At 42.3% G+C, this 5,789-nt stretch overlaps 1 protein-coding gene across 1 annotated transcript in view; it reads left to right on the forward strand.

Moving 5' to 3' along the window:
* LOC127633615 (paladin-like) overlaps window positions 1–5,789 on the forward strand; it is a 319,141-nt gene that overhangs the window by 80,143 nt on the left and 233,209 nt on the right. The window lies entirely within an intron of this gene.

Raw genomic sequence — 5,789 nt, forward strand, 5'->3', positions numbered from 1 at the left:
AATTAACAATTTTTTTTATACAAAGTATGTGATGATGCATTACAGCTATGATAATTAGCCTATCTGTCTGTCTGTCCATCAACTATCTGTCTGTCTGTCTCTCTGTCTGTCTGTCCATCAACTATCTGTCTGTCCATCATCTATCTGTCTGTCTGTCCATCAACTATCTGTCTGTCTGTCCATCAACTATCTGTCTGTCTGTCTCTCTGTCTGTCTGTCCATCAACTATCTGTCTGTCTGTCCATCAACTATCTGTCTGTCTGTCCATCAACTATCTGTCTGTCTGTCTCTCTGTCTGTCTGTCCATCATCTGTCTGTCTGTCTGTCCATCAACTATCTGTCTGTCTGTCCATCATCTATCTGTCTGTCTGTCTCTCTGTCTGTCTGTCCATCAACTATCTGTCTGTCCATCATCTATCTGTCTGTCTGTCCATCAACTATCTGTCTGTCTGTCCATCAACTATCTGTCTGTCTGTCCATCATCTGTCTGTCTGTCCATCAACTATCTGTCTGTCTGTCTCTCTGTCTGTCTGTCCATCAACTATCTGTCTGTCCATCATCTGTCCATCATCTGTCTGTCTGTCTGTCCATCAACTATCTGTCTGTCTGTCCATCATCTGTCTGTCTGTCCATCATCTATCTGTCTGTCTCTCTGTCTGTCTGTCCATCAACTATCTGTCTGTCCATCATCTATCTGTCTGTCTGTCCATCAACTATCTGTCTGTCTGTCCATCATCAGTCTGTCTGTCTGTCCATCAACTATCTGTCTGTCTGTCCATCATCTGTATGTCTGTCTGTCCATCAACTATCTGTCTGTCTGTCCATCATCTGTCTGTCTGTCCATCATCTATATGTCTGTCTGTCCATCATCTATCTGTCTGTCTGTCTGTCCATCATCTATCTGTCTGTCCATCAACTATCTGTCTGTCTGTCCATCATCTGTCTGTCTGTCCATCATCTATCTGTCTGTCTGTCCATCAACTATCTGTCTGTCTGTCCATCATCTGTCTGTCCATCATCTATCTGTCTGTCTGTCCATCATCTATCTGTCTGTCCATCATCTATCTGTCTGTCCATCATCTATCTATCTGTCTGTCTGTCCATCATCTATATGTCTGTCCATCATCTATCTGTCTGTCTGTCCATCAACTATCTGTCTGTCTGTCCATCATCTATCTGTCTGTCCATCATCTATCTGTCTGTCTGTCCATCATCTATCTGTCTGTCCATCAACTATCTGTCTGTCCATCATCTATCTGTCTGTCCATCTGTCTGTCTGTGCGTCCATCAACTATCTGTCTGTCTGTCCATCATCTATCTGTCTGTCCATCATCTATCTGTCTGTCCATCAACTATCTGTCTGTCCATCTGTCTGTCTGTCTGTCCATCATCTATCTGTCTGTCCGTCCATCATCTATCTGTCTGTCCATCAACTATCTGTCTGTCCATCTGTCTGTCTGTCCATCATCTATCTGTCTGTCCATCATCTATCTGTCTGTCTCTCTGTCTGTCTGTCCATCAACTATCTGTCTGTCCATCATCTATCTGTCTGTCTGTCCATCAACTATCTGTCTGTCTGTCCATCAACTATCTGTCTGTCTGTCCATCATCTGTCTGTCTGTCCATCAACTATCTGTCTGTCTGTCTCTCTGTCTGTCTGTCCATCAACTATCTGTCTGTCCATCATCTGTCCATCATCTGTCTGTCTGTCTGTCCATCAACTATCTGTCTGTCTGTCCATCATCTGTCTGTCTGTCCATCATCTATCTGTCTGTCTCTCTGTCCATCAACTATCTGTCTGTCCATCATCTATCTGTCTGTCTGTCCATCAACTATCTGTCTGTCTGTCCATCATCTGTCTGTCTGTCTGTCCATCAACTATCTGTCTGTCTGTCCATCATCTGTCTGTCTGTCTGTCCATCAACTATCTGTCTGTCTGTCCATCATCTGTCTGTCTGTCCATCATCTATATGTCTGTCTGTCCATCATCTATCTGTCTGTCTGTCTGTCCATCATCTATCTGTCTGTCCATCAACTATCTGTCTGTCTGTCCATCATCTGTCTGTCTGTCCATCATCTATCTGTCTGTCTGTCCATCAACTATCTGTCTGTCTGTCCATCATCTGTCTGTCCATCATCTATCTGTCTGTCTGTCCATCAACTATCTGTCTGTCTGTCCATCATCTATCTGTCTGTCCATCATCTATCTGTCTGTCCATCAACTATCTGTCTGTCCATCATCTATCTGTCTGTCCATCTGTCCGTCCATCAACTATCTGTCTGTCCATCATCTATCTGTCTGTCCATCAACTATCTGTCTGTCTGTCCATCATCTATCTATCTGTCTGTCTGTCCATCATCTATATGTCTGTCCATCATCTATCTGTCTGTCTGTCCATCAACTATCTGTCTGTCTGTCCATCATCTATCTGTCTGTCCATCATCTATCTGTCTGTCTGTCCATCATCTATCTGTCTGTCCATCAACTATCTGTCTGTCCATCATCTATCTGTCTGTCCATCTGTCTGTCTGTCCGTCCATCAACTATCTGTCTGTCTGTCCATCATCTATCTGTCTGTCCGTCCATCATCTATCTGTCTGTCCATCAACTATCTGTCTGTCCATCTGTCTGTCTGTCCATCATCTATCTGTCTGTCCGTCCATCATCTATCTGTCTGTCCATCAACTATCTGTCTGTCCATCTGTCTGTCTGTCCGTCCATCATCTATCTGTCTGTCCATCTGTCTGTCTGTCCGTCCATCAACTATCTGTCTGTCTGTCCATCATCTATCTGTCTGTCCATCTGTCTGTCGTCCATCATCTATCTGTCTGTCCATCATCTATCTGTCTGTCCATCTGTCTGTCTGTCCGTCCATCAACTATCTGTCTGTCTGTCCATCATCTATCTGTCTGTCCATCATCTATCTGTCTGTCCGTCCATCATCTATCTGTCTGTCCATCAACTATCTGTCTGTCCATCATCTATCTGTCTGTCCATCTATCTGTCTGTCCGTCCATCATCTATCTGTCTGTCTGTCCGTCCATCAACTATCTGTCTCTGTCCATCATCTGTCTGTCTGTCCATCCATCATCTATCTGTCTGTCTGTGTATCAGCCCATTTTTAAGATTTTTGTAGTTACATTTTAAAACCAAATTTAATTCAATTGAATTGTGTATTTTTAATCAAACTAAATTAATAAAAAAAAAAATTAAATTTTTTTTTTAGAAAAAATATCTAAATGAAATGTTCTTATGAAATCGAAATGTGTACATTTGTGAGTGTAATTGACATGAAAATAAATACAAATCTTTCTTTATTTAGTGGTGAAATGTGACCTGAACTTGTGTTTCATGAGATTTACACATAAATGATCCCCGTCCCTGGCATTAGGACCCGGCAGCCCACATGTATAGGGTTAGAAACGCCCTTTTGTGGGATCCTGAATGGACAATCAACATCTCATCTAGAACAGAACGTTCAGTCCTTCATCAAGCACTATTGTTTATCCACAGACGATGATCCACGAGCATCTCCGAGGAACAAGTGTCTCATTACATCAGCTGTGTGTGTCCTTTCAAAGTGTCCCTCGAGTGTCAACATCATGCAGCTTTTGTTTCCGATAAACGTTCTCCCTAAACGTTATTTTAAAAATGCTACTTTCGAGAGGTTTGATTGGGTGGTTTCTATTTTGGCTTGTTTGTGTGTGAAGGGAGCTGCTCAGCTCAAGGACAAAGAATGTGGGTCTTATTTTCTATCCCAGCAGCACAGCTGCGTCCACCCCCACTCCGCGTTCATGCGTTTCTACTCGCAGCAGCGCAGCGGTGTGTGTCTACAGGCGTGTGTGCTGCACGTCTCGCATGTTTGTCCCCGAAACATTCTGGGCTGTGAGCGAACACACTGGCCATTGTTTAAGGAAAACCTGCTGTTTATGAGCTCAGATATCTCAAGTAAAAACAGTCAAGTCATGTGTGCATGCTTCATGCATTGATCAAAGCACACCACTTAACCATGAAATTACTTTCTTGGTCGGATTATTGATTTCCCTCCTTTAAAGTCAACATGAAACGCTGTTTGCAACCCATTTTACTCCTGTAATGTGACATATTTGCGTTTCTTCAACGTCGGGCGCCTTGAGCACTATAAGATGTTTTTCCCACTCTCACTAATTGTTGTAATTTGCTAACAATGAGCAACATGCATCACATGTTTGTCTTTTAAATAAAAAGCACAAAGGAAATGATGAAGACCTGGTGAAAAAGTGTCCAATTCAGTTTTAATGAGACCTTCATATCACAAAACGTTGAAATCTTCGTCTGTTCGAGCCAAGTGTGCCGCACAAGCCCTCAAAAGTGAAGCCAAAACGTCTCGATCGCCCCCCGGTGGCTGGTCCTAGTATAGGTCATAAGCCCCGCCTCCCCATGTTATTCAACGGGACGTGAGACCAACTAAACAATTAAATTACACTTCACATATCTTTTTTCCAAAGATAGTTTCTGTCATTTACTGTCGTTTCTATCACGTTGATGTCATTTCAAGTGTTTGTTTTCAAAATAAGTTTGTTTTTAGTTATTTGATGCTATAAAACGCTGCTGTGACATCATGATTGACAGCTGTGATTGACAGGTTCACTGGCAAGTAGTCACTGAAGCACCAACTGACTTTTTGGGATCTTGGAGGACTGAGGAGATTGGAGATTTAAATGTAATATCAAAATTTCTATAATTAATTATTTCACACCGTCATAAGTCAAAAGGGGCGTGTGCTTGCGATTGATTCAGCGAGAATGAGGCCTTGATTTCACGGCTTTACTTCCTGCTCACTACTGCGCAGGTCTGGTCCCGAAATCGCAACTGCGCAGACTCAAGTCCCAAGATGTCAGCGCCATATCGGGACACTGGCGGCTTCAGTTCTCACCAATGGAAAAGAGCGAAGGGGCGTCGTCCATCTTTTTTACAGTCTATGGATAAAGACCGTACGACCTGCATCAGACATGACACGCCCCTGCACCTTTGACTTATGACGGTGTGAAATAATTAATTATAGAAATTTAGATATTACATTTAAAGCTCCAATCTCCTCAGTCCTCCGAAGATCCCGAAAAAAAGTCTGTTGGTGCTTCAGTGACTACTTCACTCAGAGAACCTGTCAATCACAGCTGTCAATCATGATGTCACAGCAGCGTTTTTATAGCATCAAATAACTAAAAACAAACTTATTTTGAAAACAAACACTTGAAATGACATCAACGTGATAGAAACGACAGTAAATGACAGAAACTATCTTTGGGAAAAAGATATGTGAAGTGTAATTTAATTGTTTAGTTGGTCTCACGTCCCGTTGAATAACATGGGGAGGCGGGGTTTATGACCTATACTAGGACCAGCCACCGGGGGGCGATCTAGACGTTTTGGCTTCACTTTTGAGGGCTTGTGCGGCACACTTGGTTCGAACCCTTGGGCATAAAAAGGGCTGAAGCAAGCCCTTATATGAGGAAATGATTTAGGATGGTGAAAAAGTCTCTGGAGTGAAATAAAATGGCTCGATGGAATCAGATGCAAAAGGAAAGTCGTTTCAGAGGCGGAAATGATTTTTTATTTGGACTCTTGTGCACTCATGACCGGCAACAGGAGCATGCATTAAGAAAGTACATTGATCTCATGCTGACTTGTAAATGTAAATGATTATTAAACTTTAAACGTGCACTAAAAGTTTGAAATTAATTCATGCAATATTCAAAAGTGTCCATGTACTCCGAGCGAATACATGTTAAAATGAACACGACTAATG

Source organism: Xyrauchen texanus, chromosome 40, assembly GCF_025860055.1.
Source record: "Xyrauchen texanus isolate HMW12.3.18 chromosome 40, RBS_HiC_50CHRs, whole genome shotgun sequence".
NCBI classification, from domain to species: Eukaryota; Metazoa; Chordata; class Actinopteri; order Cypriniformes; family Catostomidae; genus Xyrauchen; species Xyrauchen texanus.